This window comes from Amblyomma mixtum, chromosome 3, assembly GCF_055824585.1.
Source record: "Amblyomma mixtum isolate Tamu chromosome 3, ASM5582458v1, whole genome shotgun sequence".
Classification (NCBI taxonomy): domain Eukaryota; kingdom Metazoa; phylum Arthropoda; class Arachnida; order Ixodida; family Ixodidae; genus Amblyomma; species Amblyomma mixtum.
Genome location: NC_143014.1, coordinates 78,101,001 through 78,116,613, shown reverse-complemented (window position 1 = coordinate 78,116,613; position 15,613 = coordinate 78,101,001). Strand labels below are relative to the sequence as shown.

General features: G+C 48.8%; 1 protein-coding gene across 6 annotated transcripts in view; it reads left to right on the top strand.

Moving 5' to 3' along the window:
- LOC149350698 (uncharacterized) overlaps nt 1–15,613 on the top strand; it is a 121,721-nt gene that overhangs the window by 60,824 nt on the left and 45,284 nt on the right. For 3 of the 6 annotated variants that reach the window (XM_089579816.1, XM_089579815.1, XM_089579811.1), the window contains exon 1: nt 12,710–12,866. The exons of 1 other annotated variant lie outside the window; for it this stretch is intronic. The gene's annotated coding sequence lies outside the window, so the exon portion shown is untranslated. Of the gene's footprint in view, nt 1–12,709; nt 12,867–13,237; nt 13,512–15,613 lie in introns of those variants that run through there. 2 more of the 6 variants (XM_089579814.1, XM_089579813.1) reach the window with 2 other exon arrangements.

The following is a 15,613-nucleotide window of genomic DNA, read 5'->3' as shown; positions in this document are numbered from 1 at the left end:
CTGTCGTTAGTGAACTATCCTAAGAAATGGTGAACAGCTCTCGATTTAAAGCAAACCTTGGGAATGCAATACAAAAAGTAGTGCTTATCATTATTCCGAACACCATGGAACTCTTGACATATCTGCGGGCGAATTACTAGGGATTTTTTTTTTAGGAGTCAATACAACATAGTTGCCCGATACGCTCACGTACAAATGCGATAGAATGCCGTTCCTGCTGCAAGAAACAATAGTGAAAGGAAACATAACCTGCGTTACTTCAGATGGGTTTCGTTTTGCTTACTGGTTGTATGTATAGGTTCTTTCGTGTGCACATTTCGGCATTTTTGATCAAACTTTCTCCTCTGGCTCCTCCGTGGCAAAGCAACTTCTTTCTCTTGTTCATGGTTGGCTTTCAAATTAAGAGCACTTTTTCTCGCTGGAATGCCTGTAGACGTCTCTTGGAACTTCCGTGGATTGAGTGCCTTCTTTGCCTTTTTGATCGTCTCAGTTCGTAAAGATATCGCTCCCCGCAGTGTTTACTAAGTCCAACAACACCTGGCGCAGTCTCCTTTTCCGGCTTGAAGCGCGGCGGCTGAGAAAAAATGCGATAAGTTGAGTTCGTCTCAGGATGAAACTGCATCCAGTCACAGGTGCACCAATCCGAAATAAGCAGAGAGCAAACAAAGATGATGTCAAGTAGGGCGCAGGATTCGGAGATGGGAAGGAATCAACAGAGGTGCAACGTCGAGTAGGAAAACCGCTGCAAACAAGTGAAACGTAAATCACAAATGGCGATACTACCAGAAAGCTGCATTTCGGCGACCAAATTACCAAAATTTGGTCCCTGCTTTGCTCAGTAAATAAAGCACAGCATTTACGGACGTAAAGTTTGCTCTGCCACAAGCTCACAAGGCTTGCAGCGAAGTGCCATTTCCGTGAGCGGGAGGACGTGAGGAGGGTATGTGGGATAAGGAATGGTGCCGTATGCTTTAAAAAAAAAAAAAAAAAAGCGACAGATTGACTTTTCACTTTCCGAGAAGTCATTTTATGGACTTTTTTTATATGTCGACTGTTTTGAGCGCTAGATCTTAATGCTTCAACATGGTCCAATAACCGCATTAAAGATTTTAGCACTTGTCAATGCTATACATCACGGATGAAATACATACGTATGCCAGTGTTTTTGTTCCCCGCCCTTTATTTTAATCAAAGCTTATTTTTTTAATGCGAAAGCATTATACGTCACTACTGATGACATATAATATAAATAATTGCCCCGCCGCGGTGGCTCAGTGGTTACAGCGCTCGGCTGCTGATCCGAAAGACGCGGGTTCGATCCCGGCCGCGGCGGCTGAATTTCGATGAAGGCGAAATTCTAGAGGCCCGTGTGCTGTGCGATGTCAGTGCACGTTAAAGAACCCCAGGTGGTCGAAATTTCCGGAGCCCTTCACTACGGCGTCTCTCATAGCCCGAGTCGCTTTGGGACGTTGAACCCCAATAAACCAAACCAAACCTAATATAAATAATTGAAAATATAATATAGTTGAAAATGTTCAACGTTGTTTCGTAGGCATGTACTACGAGAGACACCTCGGCCGGCGTTTTTATTACGAGTATACAAGAATGCTTAAAAAGTGTAACCTCAAAGATTTTTCAGCTGGGAGAGAGAAACGAGACCTAATATTCTTTTATAAGCGTATACACGCCCTAATATATTGCTCTCACATCTTGGAGTCAATATGTTTCAATGCACCAACAAAAAGGCTTCGGTACCCTAAAGTTTTTTCGTTCAAAACACTTTGCTGGACTAACCCGGTCATAACAGCACAGTTGTTGTTTAACAGTTTAGCTAAACGAAATAATGGTAATGTTCTTGGCATTTCTGCATCCATTCTAGGTGAATTCACGTTCTCTTTGTAGTTGAAATGAGTGTATTTTATGTTGTGTACCATAACCAAGGCATTTGCTGTTCATGGGCACGGTAAATAAATAAAGGTCACATGACCTAGGTGGCAGGTGGCCGATAAACAATGCATAACAATGGCCAATAAACAGTGCATAAACTGGCTACAAAGCCTCCCAGGTGGAGCGGGAATGCCTTGCAGGCAGCACAGACGCGGGTTGATGGCTTGCGATTCGTCGCTGGCGTTGCGTCCAGGGAAGCGGTCGTAGAGAACCAGGAGGTGAGGAGCGGAGTTGAACACGGTAGACGCTGATAAACTCCTACCAGCCGCCCCCAAGAACTGGGCAGCTGCAGCAGGAAAACCGTAGCCAGGTTCCGTCGACGGCGTCCCAAAACACCGTAGGCTTATGCAGCCCATCCAAGGAAGCCTCGGCAGCAGGGACCCTCAATCCATCTGCTGCCACTTCCGAACTCGAAAGGGACGCAGTAGGCCTGCGTCGTTGATCCCACTGAAGTCTCCGGCAACATGGACCCACACTTCCGACGGCTGCCACCTCCACGCTTGAACGGGACTCAGTGGTCTTGTACAGCTACAGTAAATATTTCCAAAAAACTGAGCTTTGTAGCATGACTGCCGCCACTTTTTTGCAGACAGATTTCTCCGTCAGTAATATCTTTTTGTTTGAATTTCTAGCGTCGTGCACTTCTTTCAAACAGAAACTGATACTATGCTTACTTAGGCGTTTATTTGTCAGACCCTGGTATTTCGATGTTAGCGTTCGATCATTGTGGCACATTGTATGAAATTTCGTACATGGCTGTCAAAAATTTCCGTTACTGTATTGCATTGGAAGACTAATTGAATTTAATGGCTAACAAACGCTTTCCTTGGAGCCTGGATGTGCTATTTAGGCGGAAAATATTTGCTTTCAATCCAAGTAACAAGCGGCGTCTGAAACTTGTGGACAACAGACAGTGGAAAAGAAAGCTTGGAAGGCCGACCCGTTATGTTATCGATTCATTGGAGAGCCGAAGATATTGTGCGGGAGAGACGAGTGTGTTTATAAAACCTTCTGCTTGTACAGCTGTTCTACGTGCGCAGGATATGGATATATGTCATGTCGCGTCCGTGGCTCTTCAGATTCCATAGGTGCACAGCGTGGCGCCGGATTTCGCTTTGCTCTCTCTCACTGTCGGGCCACGTTCTGAGGGCATTCTGATTACTGTTCTGTGGATACCAGGACAATAACTGTCTGTTCTGGTCGTACTTGATTACAAATACTAGGGCGGCGCTCTTTCTTGTGGAACCTTCTCAGATCCTAATATACGTCGTATTTAACACTGTCGCGTGAATACTGTAATGAATTAACGCATCGTGTCTAATTTTGTAAACAAGGGAAATCGGTGAAACGGGAAAAAGCATGCTCCGACCGAATGATGTCTGCACGGCCGGCGAGTTCTGTTTTTTTTTTCTCTCTCTCCTCCTGCTCTTGAGAGACATTTCCCGCCAAGGTGGCTCATTGTATTTACGCTTTCGGCCGCTGAACCCAAGGGATCAAATCTCTACCGCGGCGGTTGCACTGTAATAGAGGCGCCCGTGTGCTGTGCGATGACAGCGCACGCTAAAGGTGGCCCCTTAAACCCATGCCTAGCTTCAGGAACATTACCATACCACTTCAGAGACTTACGGCTTCGCCTTAGATGGTCGCGTGCTGTTCCCATCAAATTCCTCTGTGGATCGTATTCGCGCGAACTCTGAAGGAGTCTGCACGCTGGAGTACATCACTTGCTTTCTAGCCGAGTCTGGCTCTCTTTAACGCGCGAAATATCCCCCTCGGCTGCGGCGGAAGCTGGCCGGCAACTCTTTATTGGCACTTGTCAGCAGGTAGTCGCCGCTGCGCGGCCAGGCGGCCGAAGCAGCGTTTCTTTCTCCACCAGCCACTTCCGCTGGCGTTATCGTAAACAAACATCGCGCGCGAGCTCTGGCCGCTTCAGCCGAGGCGAGCAGAGTGCACTCGCGCGCTCCGCGGCGCGCCCGCCGGCATCTGCGCTGTGTCGGCGGCGCCCGAGCCGGCCGTGTTCGTCGGGAGCCCGAGCAACGCCTCCTCTGTTTTCAATGCCAGTCACGCCGCTCGCTTCACAATGGGACCCCTTTAAACGCCCCTGTTCGTTTACTTGTCACGATGTGGTGCCACTTATGGGGAGCGCTGGCTTACGTCATGGCACGAGCTGCTGGCATGGCTGGCCGAGGCCCCAGTATAAAGCGCAGCCTGAAGAAAAATAAAACGTGATTTATTCAGCCATTTCCCGCGATATGCGGCTATTATCCATGGGGTGCTCTCTCTCAGTATCACTACAGGTGCAGCACGTGCATGAATGCTAGATAATGGAATAGAAGAATAAAGGGTAAGGATTCATATCCTTTCTAGCCCCGCCAATAAAAATAAAATTGCCCAGTCTGACAGCACGAGACAGCTGCAGTGATTCCGAAATGGTCACTGCTCCCAAAATGTTACCATTGCGCGGAGGAAACGTGCGCTAATATGACCGGAGTCACCGCAGGGGCAGATTTGTTAGCCACTCTTGGAGGGGGCGGTCACATCTGAACAATCTATTTATTGGACTTCTTCGTTCGTGGGAGAATGGGGTTCAGCTTGGTTTTCCTAATAAAATTTCGCTCTGGGGAGGGGGGGGGGGGGGATAGGGGGAGGGGTGATAGCCGTAAAGTTTGGACGAAGAGAGTATCTAATACATGGGCGAATTTCCGGCTGTACGTCAGAGGTGGAGAGGCGGCTAAGAATTAGCGGTGAGAGAGAGGGAGAGAGAATAAACTTTATTAATATAAAGTAATTAGCTGAGGTGTCTCCCTAATTGGTTGCGAGCAGTAATTTTTTTATTTCTCATTTCATCATTTCACGGTCATTTAAACGGCGTCGTTGTGTGAAACCAAAACCTTAAAGGCGCTCTGAAATACCTTCCGAGGAGAGCACATCAACTCGTTCAATCACTGCATTGTGTTGTCATAAACAACTCAGCCAAATCATACACTTCTACACGCAGCACAGAACCCATAAGTGCGCGCGAAAGTTGGCGGGCCCTTTCTGGTGACTTGTTCCTGCTCGGGCCCTCCGTTGCATTGCTCCTGCGTACACCAGTTCAGATATGGCTATTGGTTAGGTTCTTTCAGACGGCAGGCAGCTATCATGGTCGCGGCCAATAAGCGGCGTAGCTCCGGCGGGTCAGTAAGCTCCATCCCCGGCGGTGGGGCCAGTGGGGGAGCGCCGACCTTACAGAGTGCAAAAAAGTGACGAGAGGACGGGGAAATGCCCGAAGCCCTGAAAATCACATTTTAGCTACAGGCGACTAAGTTTTACAAAGCACATGGAAAAAATTCTTGCTGCAGGATATTTGTGAAGCGGCGTGTGTACGTGTGTTTCTGTCTCTGTCCGTGTTTTCTTCGCGCAGTTTAACCATGAACGAAAAGCACCAACTAGCCCGCCAGAAGACTATTCTTGATCATAAGCATACCGGAACTTTATTGGAGCCCCTTTCAGAGCCCCTTTAACAAAAAAAAAAAAAAAGGTATGGTCTATTTGCGTAGTTAGGTCAAGTGCGAATTAGTTGCGATAGCAATTGTTTTCTCTTCGGTTCCGGTGTTTAGGTGCAATGTCCGCGGATGGTAAGTTGTTCGTATAGCGCTAATGAGTTAATGTCCATATTGGTAATTATCTCCTTTACATTCATAGACCCCTGGTAGTCCTCGTACCACTCCTGGCGCAGCGGTTAAGCGATGCGCCACTGCCCTGCGATGGCACATGCTGCCGTCGGTGGGACTTGGGTCGCTTGGGTTGCGACCCAGGTTGCGCTTCCCGAGGAGCCTCTCGCGATTAATTGAGCTGCCGCCTGACACCATGGGCAGGTTTCTAGGTACGCACACGTGCGCGCACACACACGCCCACATGCGCGCGCACACGTACACATGGTAGACAGGTGACTAGCCTGCCACAAAGCAGGCTTCAAACAAACACACAACGGCTGAATGCGAGGAATGGTCACTGTAAGTGCTAGCACATTAAAGCTGCTCATGTCCTGCTTGAAGACAGTTGCCCAGGCGGACCTAATTCACGAGACATGTAGACCCTGGATGTGACCCCAGTAGAGAATGTGCTACTACCCGTACAGGTTCTAGCGACAGCTGTTCTGGATTTAGCGTCGTAGTAGTAGTCGGCGTAACCGGAAGGTGGTTTCATGAAAGGACGAGGAGAAGGGTTAACATGGAAATAATAGTTTATGGCGAGAGCGGAGGGATGCGCAACCGGAGGTTGGTTACCATGGAAGGCAAGGTTGATATTGAGAGCGGAGGAATACCCAACTCGAGGGTGTTTATCATGGAAGGAGGAGGGTTAGTGTGGAAGGAGAAAGGCATGACGAGAGCGCAGGAGTCGCCAAGGTTAGAGTAGAAGGACGTGGTTGTAGGCTCGTTGGTACGACATCGTGAGGAGCAAGAACAGGACGGCACAGAGGCAGGCGACAACACAGGGCGGTGCTGACAACTGATCATTTATTGGCGAACAGCAGCGCTTATATGGATCAGTCGCTTATATGGATGAGTCGTCAAGCTGGCCCGCTTTCTAGCGTATGCTGCCACTCTGATAGGGCTCCGGCAAGCTGCATTTGTTTTTGGATTTTACCAACAGGTCGCTGCTGCGAGCTGCCTTAGCGTTACCTCGCGTATCAAGCCGAAGGGTTGGAACACCGCTCAGAGAAAATTTTCGGACGACCACCTCTTCTAGCACGAATAGACACGGCGATAAATAATCAATCGCCGCTAGCGATACTTTTTTTTTTTGCGAGTGCCCCCGTATCCCGGGCACTTCTGCCCCCGAGAGTGCGTGTCTGCACTCAGTCGCTGACAGCTGTTTAATGCGGCTGGCAATACAGCACAAGTTGCACAGTTTTCTTCACATCATTTGATGCAATACGGCAAACTGTAAGACACGTCAGCTGTGCACCTTGGCACTTTAAAGCACGAAAGCGCTCGAAAAGCTGTCGAGATTTTGTTGTCATTGTGGTCCGTGTTAACGCGACAAAAATACATAGGCCCCGATGAGGTCTCTGCATTTTCGCCCTGTCCATTGTCCGAACAGTGAGTTTCCGTACTAGCGAGGCTTAAGTGGGTTGAAAAAATTCTCTACAATTCGAGTCGTCCACATTAACGGGGGTCGTATTAACGGGGCTACATACATATTCTTCACCAATTTTACAGCCCCACAACACTCAGCTGAAAACATTGCCCTGGAATAAATACACGCATGCGTTACTGTCTGTCAGGTTCTATAGCTTTGAGCACCGGGGAACTACGCTTTCTGGAGGGCGCATTTTCGACCATAAATTAATTTTTAAGGAGCCTATTCGAGGTACAAGAATCGGATGGAACGGGTTTTATGCGAAAACGGACAGCCCTTCACCTTCGATGGCTCCGATTTCTTGCATACCCGGCGCGAGGCAGGCGAAACATTGAGCCTGTGAAGGAGCAGAATGGCTTCCCGGTCTTCTTTTCTTCGAGGTCAGCGACGCTTCGGCGCGCAGCCGAAAATTCCAATGCGCATTGTCCCTTACTGGAGTGGAAGAGCGTTTCGAAGATGAAGGGCCCACCGAAGCGTACAATTACCGCACTCCTGTGCATGTTCTTGAGGCAGTTCCTCCGGTGAGCAGGGATCTTGGCTGAGCCCCGCTTGAATGCAACACTAGCTGGGAGAACGTCGTATACCGGGCGAGCCCAGTGAAACTTTCACGAAGTGCACTTTCATTGAACGAGTGAGACTTTCGGTGCGCGCTGTCACGCGGCAAAAAGAGGTGTCATTTGGAAATGATGGCACTGGCGATGGATGTTTCAGCTCCTCGTGGAAGTTAATTTGTTTTCGGGTAAATACTTAAATAATACAATTTTATCGCGTCTGAACATATATTCTGAACTACAAAAAGCACTTCGATCCAAGACAAGTAATATCCCTGCTACGCGGGCGTTTCGAATGCCTTCTAACCGAATGTCATTCTACTCGACTGCCGCCATGTGCTGTTCCACGAATTTCTGAATGTCATTCGGCATAGCTACATTGGGTCAGTCAACGGAGCTCCGCGAGCACAGCCCGCACTGACCGACAGCCGATGCCATCGCTTCGCCCCGTTCACAGCAACGCCGGACGACTGCTTCGGTTCTGTAGGTGTTGATTTTCATACGTGTTGCTCGCTTTTTTTTTTCTGCTGCTTCTTTACCAAATATTTCGTGTACTAGCCGAATGAGTGCATGAAGATCATGGTACGCCAGTGAGCATTTACCGCATAAGCGCGAAATTTCCCCATAGCAGGAATGCACCGATGAAAACGACGTCCAGTACTCCAGTACTCTTCTTTACATCGCTGTGTACAAACTGCTAGTGCTCGTTTGCATGTCGTAAAACTAAAGTTGCGCTTTGATTACATTAAATAATCTCAATTTTGTACCGGTTGTACCCTTGCTTGTTTACGCAGCGCGACAACTCTAGGAAGCGCCGATACGACCACGCACCATGGGAAACACTTAGTAGCCGGGTTGCTGACATCGCGTAAGACCGGCGCTCCTTGCTAATTGTCCCTGGCAGCGTCTTTTGTCCCTGGTTTCTCCGATGTGGTGAATACTTAATTTTAAATCACTTTATCCAGAAGTGTGTTCGGCGACCATTCGCATCAATAGGAGATATTCAAAATTCCGCAAGTGCGCTTTTGCACATAACTAGGTTGCCACATACAAGATGGCCGACTTTTCTATAAAAAAAAAACTGCAAGGGCTACAGAACAGGCTCTAAGGGTGTAGATAGAATGTAAGAAACTTATTTTGAAAGAACCAAGCAAAAAGCAAAAAGATTGCCATCGTTGCGATTAAACGTCTGTTCCGTCGTCTGTATCAGCACAGACTCGAGATACTGGCGTGAAAGCCCGTTCCTCTCCTTGGCGATGACGGAAGCCTCTTCCCAGCAGATGTCATGTCCAATCTGCCGCCTGCGTATGCTAGATGCTATATTTTTTGACGCAAAACTTTGGTCGGCGTTTTTCTTTCCTAGTACTAATAAGGTTCCAACAAGTTGGAATTTTTTCTGCCGCGACGCGCCGCAAAATCGCTCAATTCGCTCAGTCGCTTGCATGTGAGCCAGCTTTAAACAAAAAAAAAAAAAGCATTGCGTGGCACTCTGGATCCCATCGGTGCTTCCCGGTCATCGTATGCGCATCCTGTAATATAAGCAATAGTCGATTTCAGGTCAGTGTTGTCAAAACTGCACTTGTTGGCCATTTGCATTCGCTAAAACTTGTGTGAATTCGCTCTGCACAATCTCCGAAATTGCACGCACTAACCCTGCGGACTCGTTAGGCCTATTGCAGAAGGAGGTCGTCCTCGTTTGGCAGAGCGAGAGTAGCTGTTCAAGCGTGCACATTATTTTTAGCAGCCGATGACTTAAAACAAGTTTTCATTTTTTTAAAGCACAATCAATAAAATAAGATGATTTTAAGAAAATCGATTTTTATGTCGGAGCGCTGTTGTTGAGACTACATACTCGCCTTGCCGGATCAAGTGGAAAGAATTCGCCAAAGCCAATGCGGAGCAAATGCGTTCTGCAGCGAGTGTCACTGAAGCTCATAGTGTGACATTACGCGAATGACACTTTAGGCGATTTTCCCTCTGAAAGTGACACTAAATGCGCCCGTGTAAGAGAGGCATTACTGGTAGCCACCGCCTAATCTCGCGATTTCCTCCTCTCATACCCCTTGTTTTGGCCTGCGTATGTGCCAGCCAGATGTGCGACCACAAAACTGGCACACTAGGAGAGAAGTCTAGTTTTAATAAGCATAAGATAGGGCTTTAATAAGCATGCCTAAGAATATAACACCACGAGCATCTATTATATCTGTGGTTGTATAACCTGAAATGCGGAACGAAAGCGGAAAAATGAGTAATGGAATGGAACGCATTCGCTGTGGTTTACCGCCATCTTCATACTTTCCGGTATAGACATTAGGCGCCATCTGTAATTTCTCAGGACCGTTCTATATTTCCGGGTGGTAGCTTTGCGGATCACTTGCGAAAGCAGTATTCAGATGGGTCAACCCCGAGCAAGATCTTGGGATGTTTGTATGTTAGGATGCTTGTGGGTTTGTGCCAAGTGAAAGTCATAAATAAAAAGAAATGAAATATCCACGACTGGGATTCTAACCCATGGCGGCGTGAACAATCAGCTTCGCAGGCCGCTGCGCGCGAGTACCCTCAGCCGAACACGCCTCGGGTTAAACTGCAACACACTCTCGCACTGTGCATTGCACACCGTCTTCTTAACAGACTAATTCTATACTATCAAACTAATATTCGCGCTTTGAGCTATGTGGCGGTAGTGACGGAGATATGTGCGCTGCGTGCGCGTGGAAAACGTTGTGGGAGAAACAAGGCACTAGAGCAATACGCGTTGACGCTAACAAAATTGCTGAAAAAACGCGGTACTGGAGCATAGGCCGTTGGCGTATATACGGGTGTTTCACCTAAGACTTTCTGCAATTTTTAAAAATAAGCTATTTGAATTAGATGCGCGCTTTTTCTGGCATAGCATTGTCAGTGGTGTAGTACATCATAATTCAACTAAGACGTGCTAACTAGCAGGCTTGTTAACCAATACTTAATAGTTAACTTTTAAACTATTACCGTTGGGCTCCTTAATTATTTAGAGGCATGCAGCCCACCGTAAGTAATGTCCATATTCGTTTTTAGAATTTCGAGAACGCGATTATCCTCGGCGCTGTGGCCCAACAAATTTCGCCTACATCGCGCCAAAATACATGCGGTTTGAGAAGCTTGCAGGCAAAGCAACCTCTCCAGTGAACCTAACTCGTCGAAATAGCCAAAATTTGTTGGGCCACAGCGCCGAGGATAATCGCGTTCTCGAAATTCTACAAACGGATATGGACATTACTCACGGTGGGCTACATGCCTCTCAATAATTAAGGAGCCCAACAGTAATAGTTTAAAACTTAACTATTAAATATTGGTTAAAAAGCCTGCTAGTTAGCACGTCTTAGCTGCATTATGATGTACTACACCACTGACAATGCTATGCCAGAAAAAGCGCGCATCTAATTCAAATAGTTTATTTTTAAAAATTGCAGAAAGTCTTAGGTGAAACACCCTGTATTACTTAAATTCGCATTGACGATGAAAAAGTTGAAGACGCTCGTAACTGGCTCCCTGGGTCATTGGGAACCTGAGTCGCGCTTTCACGTACGTGGCAGTGGTGTCTACTTGCAAAAAAACTTTTCTTTCACACAATATTTCGTGCTTAGCAATGCTAAACCGCCAGCAGTTTTTTTTTTTTGCCTTTTATTGTTTTCGCCCGCAATTAAGGCAAGCCGCAACTTTTAACCCAGTCAAAGTTTTGGGCTCACCACGGCCGCTGTTCCTGGCAGTGGGGTTGTCTTTCACTGCGGCGGCTATCGCTGGTCACATCGCCGAGGACACAGATTAGATCGAAAACAAAAGATTTGCCTTATCTGCTTGTTGAGCATGCTATATTTTTCTTCTTTACTGGTAAGTTTGGCCAGACCAAAGTCCTAATGAGCAAAACATGTCTTGTGTATGTCTTTTGTCTGTTTCGTAGCTATATCCAGCAGAATACAGACGATACAAGTGCCCCCTTTAACGACAGAAGCGCACCAACCCACGGCTAACCAACGGGCTATTTTGCCAAGTTGCACCAATTCTGCATGCTTCTCGCGGACCTCCGCATTCTCCCGATGGATATCGTCGGCGGACATATCTGTGTTATGAAATAAAGTAAAAGATCTCACTGCTTGTGGCAATGCGTCTCTTAGAGCATATATCGACCGCTCTGCGAGCATATCACCCATAAACTTTATGCGGCCAAGATTCCGATTACTGAGGCTTAACATTTCTCTCTAAACGCTCGTTCGAGGACTTCGCCTGAGCATTGCTTGCTTCGATGCTCCATTTGTTTCCATTGGGCTGAGTCTTCCTTTTCTTCTGCATGCTAGCGTCATACTAAATACGGGATTTTCGTGATGACTTGTTAGATGCAACATGTATTTCGCCGTTAGCAAGAGGCGACGTTCAGTATATGCACTTCATACTCGGCACCGATTTTTCACGCTGCTCTTTTCAGTGAGCTCCTTAACTGGTGTCTTTGTTGGCGTTATCTGTTTTTGTTTGGCGAGGTCTGTGTCGTCTCCTTGGGAAACCTCGGGATAGGGCAAGGCAATGGACTTGCGCTCGGGGAGGCGTCCAAGCCTTGTGGCAGGCTACATGCAGTCAAGGGGGCTGGTGTTCCTCGGAGCCCTTTGGCACCTTCAGCCTGTGCGGAGAGGGCGCCGACAAATGTTTCCGCCTTTCTCCGGCTCCACTGCGCATGAATAACGACCAGGCATTGCGCGGATTGCGCACACTCGGTGCGCTTAGTGCGCTCCCTCCTCCGGTGGGGCGCGTCAAAACTGGCAGTCAAAGTCTGCGCGCGCTTCACCCGTGTGCGTGATTCGGCCCTTGTCAGCTGCAGGTCAGCCTCTGTGGCGCTGATTAAAACACAAAGGATATCGAGGGGCGCCTCGCCGGGAATAATAACGAGAAAAGAAGAGAGGGAGAGAAAAAAAAAAAAGGTCCCCGCGGTAGCCCTCTGATCGCACGCCGGGAGCCGGCGATAAGCAGCCCGGAAGAATTAAAACACAAAGCGGCTTATCGGCGCGCTGAAGGCTTATCGATAGCCGTCAAGTGAAAAACAATAGGCATGCCTCCCCCGCACCTTCGCTCGCAGCCGGACGTCCATCTCGTCCGGCTGAACCAATGCGTTGCAAGTGGGCTCGCCGGCCGCGCGGGCTACGCGAACAGCAGCCGAGCACGCGCCTGACTCGTGGCCTCGCCGCCCGCCGCTCAGCAACGCCCTGCCGCCGGCTCCAGGTGGGTGGTGTCTTTCCCCGCCACGGCTGTGGCACAAACGAAAACCAGGGATTCGCTCGATGTCCTCGCTGCTTGCTGGGCCGCGCGCTCCGACCACTGTTGTCCGTGTTCGAGGTGCGCTTGCGGCGGGCCTGCATGCACATCGCTCCGTGTGTGCCTTTTGCAGCCCCGTGCTTGATGTCGCGTGCCGTCGAAGGAACTGCTGATGCTTCGGAGCCCCGCTTGCAATGGCGGCGCAAGCGTTGTTGTTGTTGCACGGCACGTCCCGCTAGGCGGCGTCCTGCGACTACCGTGCTATGAGCTGTTACGTCATTCGCTTTCCGACATGCCTGTCCGGGGAGGCTATCTCTTGGCGACCACTTACTTCCCACCTCTTTGGCCACATTCGATGCGTATCACTGTGGCAGCCAGTATTCGAGACGACACTCACGCACGCACGCATCTGCAGGGGCGCGGCAGTTGCGGTCGCGATTATCAGATATCTGCATGTCCCCATGGCCACAGCATTTGATTTGGCTCAGCCCTTTCCACTCTGATCACCTTCGTCCGCAATCCGGGAGCGCTGTTCGGATTCGCATCGAGGAATGCTCGCAACGTTGAGAACTGCATCTCGGCAGGTGTAGGAAAGGCCCGCTTTTACGTACTGTAAGTGTCTTGCTTCCTAAACTATAAGCACTTAAATTTGCCTGATGTGTTCGTTTTTTTTTTCCTTTACTTGCTGACACGCACATGCACTACGTGGCTCAGCTTGGACAGGTTAATCATTGCCGGCCAGCTTCAAAATGTTCCACGTAAGAATTGCATCAAGGTTGAATGCTGAAGTTTAGTCCCACTGATTGGCAGTGCTAGCAGGAAAAAAAAAACATATCTACAAAAGTGTACTCAAGGGTGGGATTTTTGTAACCAATGAAGCTCCTCTGAGTACACACGTGAGCAAAAGTAACGAACTTCCCCAAGCACTTTCACGCTTCACTTGCTTTCCTTCCGAGCTAACAGAGCTGTTCAACTCTTATTCACATATGCTGTAGTTCATATCCTAAATAACATCTGGAACGGCTTATATATGCAGCATCAATGTATAAGGTACATCCTTTTTCTCCGGGCTATACATAAAAACGTACGCGAATTACTGTTAGTATCTTGCGATGTTAGTGCAGTGGATGACGCGTGCTCTCGCATACGCATGTTTTGTGTGTGTTCGAAAGTACTTTTATTCATGAGAAACAAAAGCTTTTTGCTGTTATCATTGAGATGAGAGCAGCATGCCTAAAATACATAAAATTGGCGTAATGAGCAGTCATGCGTGTTGGCGTTTTCGCTCATATACACGATAACCCCCCTTCCCAGTTTGCCACTGTTTTTTAGGCGGAGCAAAACTTTTAGATGCATCGTAAGAATTGATTCGCGGCAAAAGATGGCAAGTGCAGATAACAAATAACAAATACGGGCCAACATCGCAGCACACGATCAGTTTGCTTCTCATTGAACAGATAAAGCGCTTGAGCTAGATAAAGTAATCGTTCTCAGGCGATGTCAACAAAAAAAAAAGGAAAAACAAGGCTGCCGTGCAAACCAGGAAAAACAACGCTGCTTTGTAATGGTGGAGGCAGAACACGTGACCACTGATTTTCAGGGAGGGCTCAGTACGTTCGGAGCGAGAGGACAATCGCGGACGAAAAGTGGCAGACGCACCATAGAGTAATATAGAAGTAAAGAGCGGACACTCCCGTAGGCCCCAGCGGCCGACTTTTGTGCACAGCGCACCTAGCGGACCCGGGGAAACGCACTGGCCTCAGAGATGATTGGCCTAAACAGGAATCTTGGAGGCTCTACTGTCAAAACCTGGTGGTGGGCATCTGCCCTTGACGCAGCTTTGTTGCCTCTTTGGAAGTGCTTAGGAAGAGCCGCCGCCGCCGCCTTTAAGGCCGACAGCTGCAGCTTCTTGTTGGACAGTTCACGGGGTGGAAGAAACAACCATCGCAGCACCACAGCAGTACACAAAACGGACGTGCCCACGAAGCTTGCAGACGCCGCAAAAAAATACAGCCGCTCACACCGTCGGTCCGTCGCACACTGCCGCCTGGGCGTGCTTGCCCGTTGGCTTGACGCACTTAAAAGACGCCGCTGTTGCTGACGTAACTGCGGCCGTAGGCGCGCAGCGCACGTCACTGCAAGCCAAGAGATGCCAAGACCATACTCTTTTTCTTTTTTTTTATTTGCACGTTCAGTGTCATCTGGCGGAAACGGGGAAGCGCCGAACTCGGCCGCGAAAGGGCCCGAGTGTCCGCTCTTTACTTTTATGTTACTCTATGGACGCACATACAGCAGAGTTTGAGCGGCGCGAGCTTCTCGAGTAGTGGGCAGAGGAGCGCCTTCCGATGTCTGACCAGAAGGACGCTCGGCCCTTTGCTCGGGTGCTCGCTGCAGGTGATGCGCAAGGCGACCGGACACTGGCTTGGCGCTGCGCGCATTATCACCAGGCGCAAGATTATTTCTTTTTTATCTTTTGTCCTGTGCGTTGGAACGCCCCGCTGTGATAAATGTGCAGCACGACAAGAAGCGCAAAGATGCACATATGGAGTCATTTGTGGCGCGTACAAAGGCCTATTTCTGGCTCTTGGTAGACGGCCCGTTCCCGGTCAGTGCACTCGCCTCACCTCGAGCGGGGATGCGCGTAGCAGTGGAGTGCGTGTTGCAGCAAGAGGACGTGCTCGCTGCAACCCAATCAGTCCTTTTGAGCCAAATTA